We start from the raw sequence: 23,148 nt of genomic DNA on the forward strand, positions 1-23,148 counted from the left end.
GCTTGAATGCAAAAACCTTATTTATTGTAGAACTTATTGTTCTACAATAAATAAGAACAATAAGTAGAAAAACTTATTCTAACAATAAGTAGAAAAACTTACAAACTTATTGTAGAAAATAAAAACTATATGTCCATGAACACATCATCCCCATGGTGGGTGCACCATCATGCCGTGGTGATTCTTTGGGACATGGAAGCTGGTCTGAGTTGATGGACAGAAGGACAGAGCTAAATACAAGACAATCCTGGAGAAAACCATGTCAAAGTTTAACAGGCCTAAGACTGGGGCTGTAGGGGATTGGTGTAGTTTAAAGCGTATTTTATGTACGAGAATGGCCCAGTCAAAGTAATCCCAAGTGTGACTCTGTGGCAATAAACAAATGTTGATTTTTCTCAGTCGTTCGTCGTCAAATCAGACTGGGCTGTTAAGTTAGAAAAGTTAGTCTCTGGATGAGCGACGCTGGTACAGACATGCTGAAAAGACTTGCTGCTGTACTTGCAGAAAAAGGTGGTTTTACAAATTATTGTCTCAGGGAGGTGACTACTAAATGTACAACAAATATTTTTCATTTTTATATCTGGAAAATATATTGAAAACCTTGCATCTTTTTCCTTAAGCAGTAATTCACTTCTTTTTTGTCGGTTTATTACATAAACTCAGAATTAAATACAATGAAATGAGTGCCTGTAAGAGGAAACTATATGCAGGTTTTTTACCTCCAACCTCCTGACAACATCGTCAGACAGTACATATTGAGATTTCCAGCAGGATTTCTCAAAATAAAATCCTGCACTTTCTCTAGATCTTTGTCAAGCCCAGCCGGCAGAGGAGTTCTGCTTGACGGGTCTCATTCCCTCATATGTGAAAAACAGCCAGTTGTCCTATTTGCAAGAAGAGCCAGCCAGTTTGTGAAAGAAAATGCTGTTTGAAAAGTAAATGTGAACCAATAATAGAGCAGAAGCTACCCTCAATAAACACTGGCTGCAGCTCAGACTAATCCCTAATTAATGATTTTTGAAACACCAACTACATAAAACTACACGCTAACACATCCATTCACCAAACACACACAAGCCTTACAGTCTAAGTTGACACTAAACGCTGAATGAATTAGAAACTGTCCGTAGTCACACATATAAACCTTTCATTGCTCTGGAATAAAATGACTTTTAGTATTGACACTTTCAGCCGTTTAAATAAGCTGATTTCAAATGACTCGTTTATGCACAGTTGGAAAACAAGCATTCAAGATGATTTTTCCCAGCTCCTCACCCCCTCTTCCTATGCTGTGTCCATCCATCTGTCAATGAAGCCCAAGATGGTAGTCATCTGTGGTCCTATGTATGTGTGCTGTGGTGCAAAGCCACAATCGGCGCTGCAAAATAAGATTATACTTCAGCCGTCCTCTCTTCCGCTTTTCTCCCCTGTGCAGTGGCAGAAGGATAACCAGACAGAGCGGCAGGTGTTGTCTGCCTTAACTTCCTGGCCTTCTTTAATGTTGCATGTTCGTCAAGGTCTGGGCAACTGTGCAGGTGAATGTATCTGGGTGCATGATTTTGTGTTTAGACATCAGACTGAGGACCAATTTTCCAATTTTTCTCATCAAAATGAGGACTGCTTGTACCAAAGTGAGGACATTTTACTCTTCCTCACTTTGTTGGGTTTTTTTGCTGAAGGTGAGGTCTAGGACTGAGGTCTGAATTGAGTTTAGGTTAGGGTTAGAGCAAATAAAGGGTTGAAAATGACTCAAAATCAATGGGAATCAACACATGGTCCTCACTACATATAGCAATGCAAGGATTCTTGTGTGTGTGTGTGTGTGTGTGTGTGTGTGTGTGTGTGTGTGTGTGTGTGTGTGTGTGTGTGTTTATTATCTTAAAGGCAGAGCATATCCCTTTTCAGCCAGATCCTGCAGGGCTAGCATGTTGCTTTCACAGTCAGCCTGCGTTCAGACCAGCAGTCTCCATTTATACCGTCTGCCACTTGACTGTTAAAGCTGAAACACATACAGAATCTCTAACTAAGGCACCGCCGTTGCCTTTACATATCACCGCTGTCAGATACAAGCCCCACGTCTCCCAGAACAAGACTCAGGAATCAAAATAACGTCTTTCTTCTTGAATGTGAATTCATACTGTTTGGTCAGAGTCACATGCTGTTTTGGATTGTTTTTTTTTTTCTTGTGGATATTTGTTCATAAAAGGACATACAGATGTGAAGGCTGATCGTTACAGTTGATTTTCACAAGACTTTTAGAAACTTATTTTTATGTTCTAATATCAACACATCTGGGTTGTTGCCCAGTCGTCGGGACATTCCAGATCCTGTGATGTCTCCGATCCTCTGCACTTCCCCAGAGTCGCACAGCTTTAAAACGCTTGCCCTACCTCAGTTTTCAGTGTTTCGAGTCATTTTAAATTTGTAATCTTCATAGAAATTCAAGCATATGATAGTGTTGTGAAATAATTTGCATAGGTTATACCTAAATTCAAGGTATTGTAAAGCTAAAGAAAAGGACAAATTAATATTTGTGTTGTTCTGACGGTGCATTCCCAAAGGATCAAATGGTTGATTTGGAACCTCTGGAGCTAAACTCATTAACATTCAAGAAGAGAAACCAGGACTCCTCTGAGTGCCGTTTATGTTCAACTTAATTTTGCTGTGTGACTTCTCAAGCAAAAGAGCAACCTGAGTCAGCGTTTTTTTACGTTATTAACCACCCTTACTCATCTATCGGTTAAATTCACATTTCCATTTATGTATAAGGATATGCTTTACTGGTTACAGTTATTACAACTCAAACTTGAGAGAGGTGTGGAGCACGTTGCATCACTCTGAGAAGGTTCCAAAAACATTGATTGATTGGTGAGAAAAAAATTCTGTTCAACAGTTTTAGCACATTTTTGTAGATCATCAGAATTGCTTACAAAACAATAGGGGCGGTCTGTTAGGTGCTGGATGGTGGTCAGTCCTCTCTTGGGAGGTGGATGGGGACTGGGGGGTTGCATTGGGTTGCATTGTGTTGATGTTGTGTGGGTCCTTCTATAATGTAACTGCACACAGCTTCTGCCTCCTTTTCTGTATACATTTACACACAACTAAAGCACATACACTGATTTACCCGAACTGATCCGATGGAAACATGCTGTATCCATTTGTATGCTTGCGTTTGTCATGATGTTCCTGAATTTTTCGGATTCTTTCTTACCTCTTTTGTCCTTGTCCATCCTAAATATATTTGTCTCTTTATTGTTTTTAGCGTTGTCCTATCTGCTTCCTGAACCACAAACACACTATTATGCCATTAGTTCAATAAAGTCAGCTGTGCAGCAGGACGAAGGCCTTATTTTCTGCCTTTAGTAGATTAAGTCTGGCGCTAACACTGCAAGACAGCCAGGTCCACTGCACTGTTTGTGTAAAGCTGCCAGGACACGGCACACACAAAAAAAGATACCACATAATTCACTGTTGACAGTGTGGCATCTTCTCATTCAAAGACCCAAATGACTGGGCAGACAATACGATGAGCCTATGAGAGAAACTTGATGTATTTGGTTTTCAGATCTTAACAATGTTTTTTGTTAATCTCTTTTCTATCTTTGCTTGTGCCCCCCCCCCCCCCCCACACACACACACACACACACACACACACACACACATGCCAAAAACATCATTGAATTTATTGTTTTTTTGTTGCTTTTGTGTACAGCAGAATCGGAGCCAGCAAACATCACTCCAGCTTCAGTAATGTGTCAACAGCCTAAACAGCATTGAAATTCCCATTATTTATTGTTTTATAAACAGTTTAACAAATAATAAATTGTGTTCAAACTAGGGGTGTAAAATAATCCTTTTTAGGTTTTACCTGTAAGATTGTTAACTATGCATAGGACGCCACAAACGAGTTACTAACAAAAACATATGGTCGGTAGCCAATGAGCCGATTATTTTTTTCTAATGGGTCCCAAATGTGTTTACGATGAATAAAAACCTTGATGGGATCCAATTTAACAAAATAGAATCATTACTTTAACTACGCTGTTGCAAGGAATTACAAATGGAAGCTATACTGTATGCTTTACCAGCTCTAAGATAAACTGTCAATAAACTCTGTTTATTTAGAGGTCAGTGTGATCCAAAGCGGTCATTTTTAAGTCAAAAGTAATAAATTAAGGTATTTTTTGATGTTACACACACAATTATACCTAGCCTGTTAAAGTGCCTACCTTATTTTTCGGACCATAAGCTGCACCGCATTATGAGGCGCATTAAATTGTCTTACCAAGTGTGTAATGTCACTCCACCCCTCTGCGGACACAGCTCTCTCCTCAGAGGGAGAGCTATCTGTCTCTGTGAGGAGGACCGAGTAGTTGGACTATACTGTCCTGTTTTAACATCAGGCAAAAATAAATTTAACTTTACGAAATGCGGGCTTCCTTACATGACACAGTGTACCTTAATACTCCTAATATACATTGAGCGGAGCGGCTTCGTCGCTAACCAAAGTCGTACTTACAAAGATTTCCGAGCGCATTGTACCACATAAAATCGGTCAGTAAGCACAAGTACGGTAATCATATATAAGGTGCACCGGATTATAAAGTGCACCGGATTATAAAGTGCACCGGATTATAAGGTGCACCATGAATTCTTGAGAAAAATTTTAAGATTTTAGGTGCGCCTTAAAGTCCGAAAAATACAGTACATGGGAACCAGATTCTGGATCTGTTGTCTGTTCCTTGCCATAATTACAGCATTCAGGGATTTGGATGAAACGAGTGTGTGAATTTTTCCAAAAGCGCTGCCGCACTGCTTCACTTCATCTTCAGTCACACTTAAAAAGCCTCCCATCTGCTTGCTCAACACTACAAATTGCATAAGCAGGAGAAGTTCTTGTGCTCATCTTCATGAAACAGCCCAACAGATTTCTGAAGGGCTCCCACGTCTGTTGGCCTTTTCACCAGCATGTTCCCCATCAGCTTGATACAGTTTCTACAACGCTTAAGCAGCCTGTTGGACCATTTACATGCTGGAGCAAGAGCCATTTGATAATCATTGCATGCTGAATAGTGCGTCATTCAAATGTATTTCACAATCTATCAAAAATCACTCTCATTATCTCCAGATCAGTCCGAAGTATAATTTCTTGATCTTTCCATTGAGCACTCATAAGTAAAATATGAAAAGTAGTATTATAATATATTGTATTGTGTTGTATTGTATCATATTGTATTGTGTACACCTTACCTTCTTATAGCTAATACCTTCCTTGTTGCCCTCTACCCATCTGTGATAGTGGTGTGAGAAAAGTTTGCTCTACTCCGGATTTTCAGTTGTGAGATGTTTAAATGTTTTTTGCATGTAAAGCCAGCTTAAGGTCTTCCCTAAGCATCTAAAAAAAAGATTTTGCAAAATAGTTATCATACATCACATCAGAATGTTTTATTAGTGTTAACCACACTAAGAATATTTAAATACTCTGAATCACATGTCCTTACACATGCAGCTATGATAGCTATAAGTATAAGCTTTGCATATAGAAAAGCGTGAAAATCAGTTTAGTATTCAGCTAGTTATGATTGATTAATTGCGCTGATACCACATTGCGCCTGCAAAACAGATTACAATGAATGGAGTGGGTGAACTTTCCAAGATGGCAGCCCCACAGCACTTCATGTTCATCAGGCATTTATGAAGAAAAAGATTAATTCTGAAAAGTAGCCATTCAAAATGGGTTTACTTTCCTATTACTAGTTCACACATGGACACCATAGAATTAAGCTTTAATGATCTAAACAATTTCGACTAAACAGAGAATCCTTGGAAACTGATGGGGTTTCTACTTTCAGGAATTTTTTCATTAGGCACAATCATATTTTTTGTTTGTTTGTTTGTCTGTTTTGTTAGAATTTAGCTGAGATCAGTTTACATTTAACCATTTCTAAATCTCAACCAATAAATGACTTAGACTTGGCAGTTTAAAAAACTCAGATGGTGTAAACAAACAGTATAACTATGTCATCAGCACAAAAATTATAAGAAACAGGATTAAGACGGCATATGAACTGGCCTAATGGAGTAATGTACAGTAAGAACAGGATTGGGCCATGAACAGATCGCTGGGGCACGCCATATGACAAATCTGACAACATTTGATTTATGCAGACCCTGAAGGCTCTCTCTGAAAAGTAGGATATAAACCATTGTAAAACAGGTAAGTCCAAAATCTTTGAGTCTTCTTATCAGGATGGCATGATCAAACATGTCAAAAGCCGATGTAAAATCCAAGAAAACTGTGTATTCTCCAAAGTTAACTACCGTCATTATGCCATTTGACACTTTAAGTAAAGTTGTTTCAATTGAATGCATTTAGCAAAAATAACTAAAATAATTGTCCAATATATTGTTGCTCTTAAAATAATTAAGTTGTTGTGCTAAAACTTTTTCTGGAAGATGGGACATAAAGTGATTTTAGATATAGGGCCTATAACTGCTGCATTGCACATGATCAATATGATGTTTCTTTAACCAGTATTGTACTGGGTGTGTTGGCTGCATTTCAAAACTAGTTCTTAGCTAAGTTGCCTAACATGGTTTGTCTTTGGAGTTATGCTTATCAGGATGCTTAAATTATTCATAAAATAGGTGTGAGCATTGAATTTTCAAGGATAATTTTGACTGGACCAGAAAAAAAACAATTTTTTTCATGTCAGAACAGGTCTCAGACCTATAGGGAAAATTGAAAGACTCGAATGGTGGGTCTAAACTCTACAGCATTGTAGGTCAACATCTGGCAAGATGTTTTTTTTTTCTATTCTCAGCAAAACTTGCTTTGCAATGGAGATTGCAGTCTACAGCATTCTAACACAGAGAGATATTTCCTTTTAGCTCTAAGCAGACATCTATAATGCATTCCCTACATAAAGAGCCCAATCAGCAGATCCCCAGCCTGATACCTCAATCAATTTCCCAATCTCATTTCTAATTTATTTTACTTTACCCCAACAAACCCGGCACCGTGAAGTGCAGCTCGACATTAATCTCTCAACTCTGCAGTAGGCACTGAAGCCAGTCAGGGGTAGTTTGGCATGAATCCCATTCACAATTCATTCCACAAAAAACTGCACGAAGTCACTTTCATTTGTCTTTTATTCAAGTTCACCTAAGCTTTATGAAGGGACTTAAAATTGTAAATCTGTTCTCTGAGTAGGTGTTGGGAATCTTAATGCCTCCCTGATTTGGCTCAAGCTGTATATAGAAAGTAGGGTAATGGATTAGCTTTATCCATAAAGGTTTATTGTTTTTGTGAGTGTCTGTCTTACTTTCTTTACAGCTACCTGTACTTTGTCAAATAATGTTTTCATTGATGTGTCTTTGCAGGATTGTTTACCCGTTCTTGTTATTCAGACCCTTTTGTGCAACACTTGGAAGCCAATACCAGACAGCCTTTCAGACTTGTTAAGACGTGTGTATGTGTGGCTGCTTGTTTTTGCAATTTTCTTGACATTTTATTGCAAAAGGTCAAAGCGCTTTAGAGTTTTGTGCTTGTTCATTCTGTCCTAAAAAGAAAATCAAACCACCATGGTGCAACTGTTTTTGACTGTTTTACATGTGTGGTGTATTATCAGGGCAGACGCCATGTCTGTAGAACGTCTCTGAATGGTGTGACTGAGGAACATGATATTTTCCAATGATTTCTCGTCTAAATGTCGCTTAATTGTCAGCTACAGCACGTCATTGTTAAAGGAGTGGAAATGAGGAATTTCACACAGTCAGCCTGTTTCTATAGACTGTGGTAATTTAAATATGTTTGCATATCTCTTGTTTTTGCTGTTGTTTAGGTTATTTCTGATGCTCGCCTCACATCGTTGTGTTTCTACATTGTGTTTCAATGGTGTACAAAGACATGCTCCTTTGAATAAAAAAGGCTCCAGCATCACATGTTTATGTATGCTGTAGCAGACAAAGTTGTTTGGAGAATTTTGAGGCATGAGACTCAAAATTAAAGCCACCATATATTTCCACACATAAGCATCATTGCTATGAAATTTGATTATCAAATGTTGCAGCATAACCAACAGTTATATTCTTTTGTCTTTTCATATTCTATGCAAGTGCTCCATCTGCACTCATGAAGATTTGCTCAACTCGGCATGCTAAATGCTTGTAGTGGTTTCAACAGCAACACAGTTTAACCTGTGAATTATTTTTGTTGGAAATATATTTATTTAGAGCAAAGAACAAACTTGTTGTACAAACAGGCCACGCAAGACTTCCATCCAGCCATCCATCCATAGTCTATACCCACTTATCTGTGCATAAACGCTGCCCCACATCATAGACATGGACTAAATCATCTGGTTAAGTGAACAGGATGAACGAAAACCAGGCAGGGTTTTTACTTATACTTATACTTATAAGTTATGACGTATTTACTTCTTCACTAGACATGTTCCTCTGAAAAGTGATGCTGTTTTGCTGTGAATTTATCCTTACAAATATGCGCATAGAAGGCAACACGTGCAAAGGGAAAGAAGGGGCCAGGCGGCGGCTGGAGTGGAGGTAAAGATAGGCGCGGCTTGTCATGCATCTTGTTTTGGTCTACAGACAGTGCTCAAGCACCATCTAGTGGTGAAATGTTGCTTATTGCTCCTTTAAGTAAAACCAAAGAATTATGCAAAACAAAGTAAAATAGAAAATATACATATACAAAAAAGCAAAACAAAGTGAGTAAAGAAACACAACAGAACACTAAATAAGATAGTGTAGTCCCAAACAAGGACCTTCTTTCCCTGACCCCTGACTGCTGAATCAGGCATCCCTGAGATAAGATAGTAATGGTTGCCAGATTTGTTCAAAGTCACCCAACTTGAAATGAATGGCATATCTCATTTTCTCAAGGTGAAATGAGTTTGTTAGCTCTGTGAGCCACATCTTTAATACAGGAATATCTTTACTCTTACAAAGCTGTAGGATAAGTTTTTTTTCTGCACTGAGTTGTGCATTTTCCTAGTGGGGAGTGGGGTGTGTGTCTGTGTGTGTGTGTGTGGGGGGGGGGGGGGCAGTCAGGATACATTTTATGAGTTTTCTCTCTCCAGTAGTATAGCCTGTCTATGATTTTATATTGAATCAAGCAATGGTGGCTGTTTATAAAAATTGTGCTGACATTGTGTAATGCCTCCTGCCACAAGTAATCCAGCACAGAAGTCCCAAGTTCCTTTCCCCGCTCCTCTTTAATTGGAACAGTGGCAGGGTTACAGATCTTCTGTACTGAATTATAAAATACTGAGATTCTGTGCTTGGGCCTTTCACATCCACTTAACCATTTATCAAACACATTAGGCTTGACTCTCCCAAGATGTGGAGAAAGTGGGTATTTTAGAACATTTTTTCGTAATTCAAGATATCCACACAAAAAAATCCCCATTTAAAACTCCAAATTTTTAGAACGACATAAATGTATCCTTTGTATAAAATTATCTCAAATATATTTTCTCAATGGTGGTTGGATGTAATGGCTATACAGAATGATAGTGTTGTAAGCTTAAAGTGTTTGATTATCTATTTCCAAATGTGTACCTTGCTGTGGATCACTGGGTTATGGTTATAGTGTTCACTTGTCAAAGCGATAGGTGAGGGTAATACTGCTCCAATAGAGTACAGAAAGCATACCTCCCGCTCCATCTGCAACCCTTTAGGGAGCTAACACTGCTTCATCCAGTAGATGAAGCAATAGAGATTATTCCTAAATTTGTAGCCAAGTAATAGCGCATCAAGTTGTATAATTTGAAGTTATAATGGTGTGTAGCTTTTTTTTTTTTTTTTTTTTTGGGGGGGGGAGTGGCACAATAGTTGTAGCAGATTACCACACAATAATAAAATCCATTTGAGTATAAAACCATCCACTGTCACTTGCCTGCTGCTGAATGTTTAAGTTTAGTCAATTTGGCCAAAGTTCCTTTATCCACCATTGTTCCTCCAGGGAAGGCCTTGTGTGATTGTTGTTTTCTAATTAAATAATCCAAATTTATTTTGCTCCTCCATTGTCTCCTGTCTTTATGATTGTTGTCTGACTCTTCCAATTGTATGTTTGAGTGATATTCACAGCCACACATCTAAGTTGCCTTTGACAGGTCTGATGAATTAATCTGAATGGACGAGGAATGAGACAAAAGTGCTGATAGTGCAATAGTGAATTGAGAAGGTGTGTCGGTGGCTCACACCCATCTTAACTCCCTCATGGCCAACATGGAAGTCCTGCAAATCATTTTATGGTTAATTTAATTTATTTGACCACTTTGGAAAGCTCATAGACTGGGTACAGAGTATTAAACGTTCATCACTAAATGATTTGCTAATCATTGAATATGGAAAAAGATAAAAGTAGACAGTGATGTTCCAGAAAAGTTTACTTATGTCCTTTCACAGTGGCACACTTTGTATTTCACATGCCTCGTCTCTGAATGTGCAACATTTGCAAATTTCTTAATTTCCCAAAGCGAGCCTTATTTCTTCACAATAAACCCGTATAACCTTTGTTTCGGATACACCAACATATGTACCAAAATAAAAAAACATAGTGTGTCAACAGCTTTATCAAAGAAGCCCAATATAATAAAAAGGTAAAAACACGATACTATAGAACTGTACTAATGAATATTACCAAAATAATAAACTGGTTACAGCGCAGGATAACCTACAATATTTACTTTAGACAGCATGGAAAAGCTGACAGAGTTGGAGGAAAAGGGCTAAACTGAATAGCTGAATCTTATTTGTGCATTTTTGCCTTTTCAGACAGTCTTTCTTTACTTATATCTGTCGGGTTTTTCAATAAAAACCCGTCCAATGAAATCTGTTTCATCCTACCTTTCGGAGCGTCTCTGAATAGGGTTGGGAAATTGTCATGAGAGAGTGCCGTGGCAAGCTTTTTTGCAACTTTTTCCTGAGGGTTTCTTTTGAATAAAGTCTGAAACTTTCTCTCATGTGTAGAGATTACCTCCTCCCCCTCATTTGCAGCACCTATTTCTTGCAAAACAACCTTGCAGTACTGCATCTGTTGCTCCTTTGTTGCGACATTCACCGTAACATTCCCTGAGCCCACTAGAAGTGGGCTATCTGAAACTAGCGCATTAGCCAAATTTTAGCTCTCAAGCCAATGCAAAAAAAAATCTGATACCTTGAAAAATTACTTAGTTGGCACACTTAGAAGTCCATGTACCCCTTTACTTCTTTTAGTTTATGAATCACTGAATGGCTTATCGCCAAAAGCTATGTTGTCATTGTATCAACCTTACAGACTTCACAGGCCTTCTGGTTCAAGTCCACTTTGCATCCCCAGAATCAGAACCAAGCATAAAGAGGCAGCGTTTGGTTTGTAATGTTCCGCTAGTCTGGAACAAACTTCCAGAATACTGCAAAAATACAGAAACTGGAGGTCTTTCAAATCAATCAAGTTAAAAACCCATTTGTTTAAAGTTCCCTTTGACTGTTCTATTTAAACTATTAACTGAAACATCATTCATTTCAGCCTATAGTCCAACTTTACTTTTCTTCATAATGGATTTTAGTTTTGATCGTGTAGAGCACTTTGAAGTGACTTGTTGGTGGAATGAGCTCCACAAATAAATGTGCTTTGCCTGAATTCTGATTTCAGGGGACGTTCTCGCTGCAGTTCCTTCTGAGAAGTACAAAGAGAATTCCTCATCAAACAGAAACCTTGTATAGGCCGAATTAGGTATTTAAAATCTTTTTGCCGCTAAATTGGTTGGTGAGTTAAAACAATAGCACAGCAGTGTTTTAAAAGCGTTTTGAGAAAAAAATCATTTTCAAACTCCTATTTGTGGATCTACAGATTTTCACAAATAAAAATGAGGAAACTCCTTCTTTGTAGACATGACTCTGTCAAGTGAATATAAAACAGCCAGGGAAAGAATACCTTAAGAATATCTTGTTAATTACCATTAAATACCATTTCTGAAACACCTGTTTTTCACCTTCACCATCAACTCAAGCATTGTTTAAAATGCATAAGATGTTATCCAAACCTTTTAAATACTACATGACTTAAATTTGTGTAAAGGAATGAAAGGATGAATCTTAACATCAACATTGTCCCTCATAATATGCCAAACTTGTGAAGCTGCAAGAACAAAGACATTTTACTCAATCATGAGGAAAGGATGTATCAATAATACAAAAGAAGAGTTCTTGGATGCACTTTGATGCGGGGCTCCAGAGGTTTGTTCCCTCGTAGATTTTATATGCCACTTGTCAAAGTGGCGCCAAAAAGCTCAGACTCTCTCTCTCCTCTCCACTTGACATCAGCAGCAGGAGATAAAGAGACGCTGTCGAAAGGCACTTTGTTGCACACTCTCAGTCTTGTGTCCAAGTATTGTTCCATCCTATGGCTGCAGCTATAGCGTGCGGTTTGATTGGTTGAGTGAACACCTCCTTGCAGAGATGAAAAAGGAGCATTGCCTCTGTAACACTGCAGATTATTGTCTATGCACCTAAGTGGCAGATGAGTGGGAGACTGCAGTCGCTGAAACTCGCTAAAGCATGTTATGGCCTTTGTTTTTCCCCCTGAAGTGCGGCAGGCGAGAACCGGAGAGGAAGTAGGGCACAGTAAAGTAGACATCAAGGTGCCGCTGCTTGCTCCTTTGCGAATGCTTGCATACGAGTAGCCCTCAGGCAGTTTTTCTGATTCTGATCATTTTAAAACTAATTTTCCATCATGCATGGCACAGATGCATTGTAAGGTCTCTCTCTCTCTCTCTCTCTCTGCGTTTGCAGATGCATATTCGTATACACGTGGGTGTTTGTGTGCGTCTTTAAACAGCGTTAACAAATAAAGCACGGCATGTCTGACACAGTTTTCCCTGTATTTCTTCCAGGAATCTTCCTCTTCTAAGACCGAGACTTCTGAGAAATGAGCTGCCAATGTAAGTCCCTTGGCTGACCCCAGAACGTAGCTGCTAATGTTGCTTTTAATTTAATTAAACTGACTGAGAGGTATAATTGAGTACACAAATGCGTGCGTGCGCAGCGGAGATGTAATCCTGAACCTCCAAACTTTATCTTACTTCACGTCACCACGCACCAGGGACGGGATTCATCCCTGACATAATTTATCACCAGCCAAGTTCTATTCTCAGCAAACACCGATGCTGCATCGAAGGACGCCTCCGTCATGAAGCGGCGTCATTCCCATTTCGAACAAAAATGTTTCCTTCTATGTTATGCTGTGGACTTGCCACTTCTGCTTTGGCTTTGTCATTCAGAGGGAAACCAAGGCTTAAGATGTTATCAATAATGGATAAAGATGTGGAAGTTTTCATTAGGTTTTTCCACACCTCTGTGCTCCCATTAATAGCTTGGTTAGAGTGCTTCTCTGAACGTCTGGAAACTGGTGCTGTCCTCCTCGTTCTAATGATAAGACGAAGCAACCATCAGTGATGGACTGCATGTATAAGCAGGAAGTTTTACGAGGATTTTTTTGTCCTCTTCACACTTTTTAGATAGAGTGTTATGTGTCGTAAGCTCCAGTTCTGATAGTACACAGAAAAAAAAATGGCATCTAATTCATGTTTGCCTGTATCTGAATTATTAGGCATACATTAGTTGTTTATTTAGCATTGCATAAAAAAAGAAACTTGTCACTTTATGTTACACTATGATATGCACATAAATAATAAGGCTCTCATTTCTTTTCCCAAAGATAAAGTTTTCAGAAATGCAAATGTTTTTCATCCACTGTTGGCTTTCGATGGTAGTGAAATATCACGTTGATCTTGCATGATCATTTTGCTTTAATAATTGTATGAGAAACGTCATACGGTGATCGTGACGGCCTCTTAAATAAAAGGTGAAAAGGGTATTACCAGGAGTAAGTATGTGTGGTTTGTTTTCTGTGGGTGCATTTTGTCAGCAAAAAAGAGGGACTCATCACCCAAATGCACCACAGCTGGAGCTACAAGGCAGATTTACACTCTAAAATTTGCTTTATTTAAAAAAGAATAAAACGTTTCTGGACATATTTTTATGAGCTAGTAGTGGCTCATATATAGAATAATCCTGCACTGTGTTAATTTTCAGAAAAGGTGTTTAGTCTCTAATGCCTAAAATGTGAACAATTTTCGGATTCCACAGTCTATGAAGTGAGGTTTTATAAAGTTATTGTCATTCATAGTTCCCTTCCCTGTTGTAGAAAAAGAGTCATAGCCAAAAGGATTCATACTCACGATACATTTAGATTTGAAATTATTTTCAATCAAGCAACAAGTTTGTTACTGATAGGAAAGACAGGCATTTGCCTGAAGATAATTTAAAAAATGTAACATCTGTATTATTGTCATAGTTTCTGATGCTTTCAATGGGTCACGTTGAATCAACCTCAAGTCACAGAAAGTGAAATTCAAGGATTTTTTTATTTACAATATTTACCAGAATGCTGAGCATGACTGGGAGGTCTTTGTGGATCGCAGGTTCTGTGGGGTCTTCAAGGAAGAGAAAAGCAGTTAGATCCGGTAAGGCGGTAATGAGAATGGGATGATTGTGATAGATGAGTCGGAAGCAAAAAGGCTCACAGAATTGGCGTGGGTGGGAAACATTGGCGGGGATGTTTTAAATCTTGGTGGAGAAGTTTCGATGAGAGACATCTCAAAGTTGATTGGAAAATCCAGAGGGAGGTTTGTCAGAGGTGGTTGAAATGAGAGCTGGAGAGCGGGAAAGCAGGTGGTGACTGGAAATCACAGAGCTGATTGACTTGACCTGGAAACACAGAGACCGTCGCAAAGATTCAGGAATCGTGAGTTGGCAGACACAGGGCTTGCCTTTACCAAACAAGGCCGATCATCAGGCGCAGAGTAGACGTCCTGCAGCTCTATAAATCCCCAGCCGTAATGAGGTGAATTGCCATCAGATGTGAAGATTGCTGCGGAGAGCCATGCCGGCCCCAGCAAGATTTCCTCTTCACAAACTCACACTGCAAAAAGGAACTAGAAATAAGTAACATTTTCTTGGTATAAAATTTATTTGCGCTTCATTTGAGCAGGTAAATACGATTATCTGTCACTGGAATAAGATTTTTGCACTTAAAATATAAACAAATCATCATCATTATCATCTTATTTCAAGTGCAGTATATCTAATTGCCTCATTCTATTGACAGATAATCTGGCTTACCTTCTCTAATCAAGGACAAATTACACTACTTTCAAGAAAATTTTACTCACTTTTTGTTCTCTTTTTGAAGTGCATACTCACACACGCACGAACACGTGTACAAAGCCAGATCATGACAATCCTTTTTTGAAAAAGATATACTCATCTGGTTTTATTTACATTTAGATTCCTTTTAAAATCTGCTATGTCAAAAAGTATTAATACCCTTCTCGTTAATAGTAATAGGTAATCTTTATTACCATTACAGCCATCAAATCCTTATACTTACTTACCAGGTATTTGCATATTTCCACGGGTATTTTGAGGGTTTATCATTGATAATGAGCTCTAAGTATTTGAGGCTGGAAGGCTTCCTTGCCATCTTCATAACCTTTTGTTCGCAGCACAGATTGTCTTTTAGATTCAAGTTGGGATTAGACTGGCCACTCCGAAACATAAATTTTACTTCCAGTCCAGAAGAAACGTGTCGGTAAAATTAAAAGATTGCTTTAAATCTCCCAGGGCTATGAATACTTTTGAGCCTAAGTGTATGTCATAACAGCGTGAGTTTGTAGAAAACCAAATAAATCCTCTGAGCTGTGAAAGATTAACAGCTTCTCAGACCGATTGTGAGTCCCCCAGGACAATTCTCCAACAACCAGGAGTGAGAAAACAGGGGAGGCCCCCCTTTTTATCTGATTTTAGTGATGTAAACTTACTCATTGGGAAAAGTCTTACATTCAGCATAATATACTAGCCGATCTAGCATATTATGCTGTATACACTTGCAGTATAACCGTCTACACTTTCAGAAGTGACTGCTGTTAAATTTGTTCCTATTTTCTACGCAGAATAACCTCCATGTTACTACATGTGTCACACTGGCTGAAGCTGCCAGCCCACCTGATCATCTGGGGCTCGTCAGCCCACTCTAAGGCCACCAAGAGTTGGAGTAAATGTATGGATTTTGTGTCAGGCTGTCAATATTGTAATAAAGATAGCACCTCTCTGTGCTTTTTCAGTCCTCCTTGTTGTTGGAAAACGATCCCAACAGACTCACAATTGGCTGACTTGGCTTAGTGACACAGGCGTTGTCCAGCTAAGGAAACGACAGCACAACAGCGTCCTGTGATAGAGCTGATGGTCAATATCTAGCATTTTATATAGGTGTTTTCAGCTGGAACTTCAAGAACTCCAAACTATGGCGATAGTTTGGATAGTACTATATTATTACTATTTATAACACAAAGAGGAGCTTGAAGGAATAACACCAGAAAGAATAATACTTTGTTATCTGGAATTAACAAACTCATTCTTTTGTGTGAAATAAAATGTTTAACATAATCCAATGACATAGATGATCTCATACAACATAATTTTACCATCTAATCATCAGTCTTATTTTAACCTGTTAAAGAGTGATTGGTTAAAACCATCCAACTTCTCCTAGCATAAACCCAGGATTTTGAGGATGTTTAGATTATTTTGCACGCATAGTTTTTATTCCCTTCCTAAACCATAATTCCATTTAGGGAATGTGTTAGACTGTGTTTACAATTTACACAATTGGTTGACATATGCAGCATTAGCAATCTAAATTTGTGTTCCTGGACAGGTAACACGTTGATTAAGAATACTCAGTTCCCCAGGCTTTTTTTTCCGATCTCCTCTAATGCCAAAGAGAAGAAGTCTTAGTTGGCCTTCACAAAAATATTCAGTTTACTGTAAAGAAACAGAAGTTTTTAAATAAATCCAGTTTTTCTTTTAGGGTAGAACTGAAATTGGTGGAGTCAGCTTTTCTTCCGATTATTGACTATGGTGATCTATTATGCATGACTGCTCAATGTCTTCACATGCCGGAGAGCGTGTATCATGGCACTTTGCGGTGTATTACAAATTATGGATCCCTAACTCATCACCGTCTCTTGTACGCTAAGGTAAAATGGCCATCTCTGCATGTTTGTCAGCTTGGCTATTGCTATCTTTTGATTTACAAGGCTGTTCTTAAGTTCCCAGCACCTTATCTTTCGTATTTGTTGACTTTAAGTAATCTAGCCTCCCACAGCCTAGCCTGACCAGCCAGACTCAGTTTCGCTTTGCTGTACAGCAAACTAACTTCAGCCGTATTGAGGAGAGATTTTTTTATCAATAATCAGGGGCCCTACCAGCAGTAGCTTTAGTTTGGAGAAAGCAGGAAGCTCTGGAAACTGGTCTCCAGTTACCCCCCCCCCCCCCCCCATCACCCAGCCGTTACGCTCACATTGTGACATGCTAGAGGCATGCTCCAATTAGATATAAGAGTTTTGTTTAGTAGCTCTGCACAAAAGCAGCTCCATAACGCACAAAAACGACACAACATTCTTTGCCACAGGTTAATTTCATACTTTCCTTTTCAGGTCAAAATAAGACGAGTAGCTATTGGCAAGGGGTGGCCATATCATTGAAAGGACAGGCAGAAAGGATGCTTCCACAATAATGATGAAACATTACGATCAAAGCTGAGGTCCCTCTGAATGAGAACTGGGCAAAGCTGGACGGCTGTGACTGATTACCCTCTTCTTTCTGCCTTTCACACATTGAGAATGAGACTTGGGCAATTCCCCTGAATCACAGTGGACAGAGACTTGTTTCCTCCTGTTTTATTTGTTGCAGTATAACATGCTCTTCCTGATACGTTACAAAACCTGTAAAGAGTAAAAACAACCACATGGAAACGTGCTTTGTGTTAGAGTGTTCTCAATGTCCAGCCGTTGCTCAGGTCACTTCTGAAGAACATGGTGGTCTATCGTCATATTCTCTGGATTAAAACTTCCCCTTTTACTTTCTACTGTTTGATTGCTTGTCAAACCTAAAACCTAAAATGAAAGATTGATTCCTCTTCTAGATAAAATCTCATACATTTTAATCGTGACTATCATTTTTGAGGTTCCAATATCTCAAATGTATTAAAGGACGATAAATAGATTATATCCTTGAAACTCAACATTGCTTTGAAAATGTATTCATACCCCTTAAATTTGCTTAAAAGAAACTAATTGAAAGGTATTTTACTGCAAGCAACACAAATTGGCGCAACATTGCAAAGCATAAAGTTAAAAAATTAATGGTTTTGACAAGTCTTTACAAATGCAAATTTGAAAAGGGTGGTGAGCTTTATCATCCCGCTGTCTGGTGTGTTCGTAAAGCTGTTATCCCAATATTCTCAAGAAACTTGTGTTGCCTTCTATGCACTACAAAGACTTTTTCGCAATGTCCCGAAACAATATACAAGACCTAAAGATCACAAGAGAGATAGAGACTATAAAACATGCCAGTAATAGCTAAATAGCTATTTAAGGAAAACTAAATACAAGCAGAAGATAAAAGATATAGGTAAATACTTTTGCCAGGATAGAAACCCGATGAAACACCAGACAATATAGATAGGTCTAACTACTTCTTTAAAAAGTCCATTAGCTCAAACTAGGGAAAGGACCAAGCTTAAAATGTTTGATCTTATTGATCAGTATTTTATTCCCCTGTAAAGGGACACAGCGTTCTTTACATAGAGCAATCTTGGCTTTGTTAAATAAAATATGAGTTAGAGTCTGTGTCTGGCTAATTTTCTGAAGTATAACTGCTTTTTTGCTGATTTTGTCAATCAAAATAGCCAAGTTTAACCTTCTGTCACTGAACCCCTCCCCTCTGCAACATGCACATGTTTGACAGTCGGTATAACAATCTGGAGTAGCAAAACTTACTCAGTTTCAGTAACTATTTTGCTTTCAAGGCAAAAGTCTGTGTGGCTGAAAAACAGATGCAGAACGTCAAAGTGTACATTAAGAAACGCAGTCTTTTAAACTGGACGTGCCTGAGGCTTTACTCAAAGACAGCTAGTTAAAAATAGAATAATTGGCCAATTTCTGTGCTTTCTTCAGTGTATTGAGTCAGTAACATTCGAGCCCTGGGGAAGTGTGTCAAATCCACGATTCCACGGGTACTGACACACAAATAGACCCAATTCACCTACCCAGGAGGAACTAACAGCTCTTATGCTGCTCCAGTTTCAGAGTGTTTACCTCAACGTGAGGAAGGATCGAAGATGTATGCATTTTGAAACAATGGATGACGAGTGAGGTAGGAGTTAATTGTCAAAATCAATTAGTCTTTTCAGAAAGCGAGTTACAAGTTAACCAAGGTACCATGAGCATCCCTGTGTGCAAAAGGAAATTGATCTTTGTGATATTGTGAGGTCAAATGGCACTCTGAACATAATGACTGGGGTATGGATTTCCAAAGTTGCTCTGTGATAACCGAGCCTCATGACAATCTGATAACCAGCTGAGAGATGTGGCTCGTAGACCTCTGCTCCTCTGGCTCAACTGTAATTGCTCCGATGACGCCTTTTCTTTTTTTAAATCCAAAGGCAACATTGTCTGAAAAATGTCTCTAGGTTGCTTTGGGTCGTTACGAAATACCTACCAAACAAAAGCTTCCCTTTCAGTGTTTTTCTCATTAGCTTGCATGTATTCTAAAACTGCTGACATTAACATTTTCACAGTGAGCAATCTGGCATTTTGAAGTTCACCTCGCCATCACCTGCAGCTCTCCTTTTTTTTTTTTCTTTTTTTTTTTTGCCGTTAGCTCCCAATTGTTGTTTGTCGATCACTTGCAGGCAGACTAGATGAGCATCTTCAAAATCACTGCTTATACCTTAAAAGTTTGATCAAATCCTTTTGAACTGGGATTTTGACACAGACGTTTTAAAGCTTGACAGATTTACTCTCATTATTTATGACAGATGCATGCATTCGTAAAGTTCTATCTTTTAAAAATATTATAAAAACTAAAGATTTAATGGTGCCAGCATTTTAAAAGTGCTGTGTAGATCACAGAGTTATGATAATGTGAAGGGTTTGGCTTTAAGGGCAACCTGTATAAAATCATATAAAATACATGATGACCGAGGAAAGATCATACAATCCTTAAGACATGGAAGATATATAAAAATACTTAGAGCAGAACATGTCTTGCTGTTGAACTTTCCTGTTTATATAATATAGCAGAATCATTTACTGAAGGAAACGGATTGTGTTTAGCATCAAAGCTCTGATTTTACCCCTCTTTGACTATGTCAGTGAACATCACCTATGGAGTGATGTGGGAGCTTCTCTGACCTTTGACCCCACTGGTATATGCTGCAGTGCTCCAGGAGCTGAATAGAGGCCAGCAGCAGGCATTCAGCCTAGTACCCGGCAAGCAGCAGTAGCAGCAGGATTGACATGTCGAATGAAGCAGGAAGTTGTCCATCGTAAATAGACCGCCCAGATTGGAAAGTTCAAATTGACAGAATGGGATAATTTCCCTTTTCTCTGCTTAAACAGCCTCACAGACGCTGCTGCATTTTGTGTATTTAAATAAAACACTTGACTGAACAGGTGAATTATAAACCATTGGATTAATGATTGATTCTAGACATAATTTATGGCAATAAATATCTCAGGTGTTTGTCTTTATGACTTGAAAATAGTACTGTATCTGTTATTCACTCTAGTATTTGACCATGCAGGTGTTACAGGCTCTTTAAGAGATTCATTGGGGATATCCCAGTCAAGATATTTTTTGTCCCATATCCAGATATGAATCATTCAAGATTAGACATTAGCAGGTACTGAGTCCCAGCCTGATGCTACATTAAAGATAACAGTTACAATTTAACATTTATTTTAAGCTTTGAAAAGGAAGGCATGCCTTGCACCTGAAGAGGTTTGACTGAGGTGACATATTTCAGTGTGGTTGGAGAAACAGTCTCTCTCTCTCTCTCTCTCTCTCTCTCTCTCTCTCTTTCTGAGTGAATAATATGTGGCGAAAAACAAAATAATGTGCTCAGCCTATGATGCTTGTTTGCGGGCTATACACGGGAAAACAGCCGGAGATTTTCATGTCTGCACAGATTGCGGCCTGCTGGGGTCGCAGCTGACATGAAACCACGGACAGAACTACAACAATAGGTGTCTGCAATAGTCAGGGACTCAGAAAAATAGCTTTTTTAAAAAAAAAAAAAGACCTTAATCAAGTCGGTTACTTAAGATCGGATCAGGACATCCCAAACATCTTGTTGTATGTTGAAAACAGCAACACCTGTATGAAGGCTGCTGCTCCCATCCCAAATGTCTGTATAAGCGGGACATGCGGTCACCATCTCCACCGCTCCTGTTATGTTTTCATGAGGCAGTGGCGTATCTCGTTGCTATATACATGCTGACAGATAGCCATTAGGGTATTACTGTGACGTCACCGTGAGGATTTTGACACATGACTGCCTCTCTGACCTACATGCCATCCACTGAGAACCCTTTTTCTTCATGCCTCACCCTCTGGTGACCCTTGCCGTTCCAACAGAAAGTGACTCGTCTCAAACCGAGGGCCAGCGGCCGATTGTGTGTCGAACCAAGGACGCTGCTGAGTTGGAATGGGGTTTGAAGCTTATCCTGGTGGGATTTATGTCTGTGCTGCACTTGATCATAAAAGGCTGGGGCTCAATACATGTGCTGTGCAGCAGCTGTAAGACAGAACACATTTCACAAAGACAATGGAATAAGATTTTGTTAAGGCTTTATTTTTATTGTTTTAGAAGGCCCCAAAACAATATTCACTCAACCAATTCACATACAGATCTGATCTGTTCTGTTGGACCTAACACTTCCCCAATAAACTTCAGCGCTGTTAAGATGCGGTGAAAATGAAATCAAAGAGACGTTCCGCGCGAAGGCTCCTCCGGTAAGAAGGATAGTGCTTGTGTCCTTTGGTGTTTGAAGAGGATCCTCGCTTTGTGTGGAGGAGAGGGAGCTGTGTGGGAACAATGTTTATAAGCTGTCTTAGTGCTGGAAAAAAATATTTGTAATATACAGTATGTGCATTAACATAAAGCTGGCTGGTTCCACGAGTGTGGGCATGCACGTCTCTCTGTCTGCTTGCATTAGTCATTTTGATTTGCCCCCAAACTACAGACAGAGGCCACAGCTGTAGCACACAACCCTCTCTGCCCCTCGCTGTGCGCAGCAGTCAGCGAGAGACGCCCCTTTTTTCGTATGAAATCAACATGAAATAACACGGAGGCCCTGGGCCTAAAGCTTCCGTTTTGGTCGATGTAGGATTAATCATTTCAGTACAGAACGTCTTACCAGCAGATACTTTTCTGGCCATACCTTTGCATATAGTTGTATTGGCAAGTGCATAAATCCCTCAAACTGTAGAGATTCCCCCCTTCCCAAAATTCACATAATGCTAAATACATGGAATAGATTCTGCATCGTATGTTGCCTTTTGATTTCAGAGGCCACTTGCAGCTGGGGACAGCAGTAGTAGTGGGAGTAGTAATGTCTCCGCTTCACGGCTTCTGTTTGGGCTGGCTTGCTTAGAACCCAACCTAGAGTAATTATTTATATTAGGTATGATCAACAACCTGCTAAAATGAATGTCTGCATCCATGTTTGGTAGTACAAACCGGTGTAAGGAGAGGCCACAATAGGCACACAACAGAGAGGGGAGGGGAAAGAGTAGGCGAAAATCTACCAGCTCGTCTTTTATAGCTACTAAACTTTCTTGAAACCTAATAAGAGTTCTTTCTAAGAAAAGTGAATAACCAATTTTCACTAACTAATTATAAAAGAACGATTGGTCTTTCCATCTCAACATTTGGTTGTTTATCGTTTTAGTAGTCCTTGCAACAAGGACTGTCAGAAGCCATAGGTGTGGACATCACAAGCAAAAAAAAAATCATTATACTTTAAAAGGTTTGGATAAATATCTTGTATTCAGCTGATAAGGTGTTTAACCTGAAAGAGCTGAAATCTGATTGACTCTGAAAAATCGCCGGCCTTTCCCTCCAAATTTTAGAATATGAATAATGAAAAAAGTCAGGATGCAACGGAAGTGCATTCCTCTTTGCAACAACATCTTTGTGTATTTGGTATGATGTGGGTTCTCTTGTCACAGACT

At 39.1% G+C, this 23,148-nt stretch overlaps 1 protein-coding gene across 5 annotated transcripts in view; it reads left to right on the forward strand.

Annotated features, from left to right (window-relative positions):
- The window catches only part of dlgap4b (discs, large (Drosophila) homolog-associated protein 4b), a 103,733-nt gene that overhangs the window by 32,868 nt on the left and 47,717 nt on the right, over positions 1-23,148 (forward strand). For 3 of the 5 annotated variants that reach the window (XM_021320490.2, XM_036151341.1, XM_036151342.1), the window contains exon 2: positions 12,900-12,947. The exons of 1 other annotated variant lie outside the window; for it this stretch is intronic. The gene's annotated coding sequence lies outside the window, so the exon portion shown is untranslated. Of the gene's footprint in view, positions 1-11,685; positions 11,741-12,899; positions 12,948-23,148 lie in introns of those variants that run through there. One more of the 5 variants, XM_036151340.1, reaches the window with a different exon arrangement.

The sequence above is a fragment of the Fundulus heteroclitus genome, chromosome 20 (assembly GCF_011125445.2).
Source record: "Fundulus heteroclitus isolate FHET01 chromosome 20, MU-UCD_Fhet_4.1, whole genome shotgun sequence".
Lineage (NCBI taxonomy): Eukaryota > Metazoa > Chordata > Actinopteri > Cyprinodontiformes > Fundulidae > Fundulus > Fundulus heteroclitus.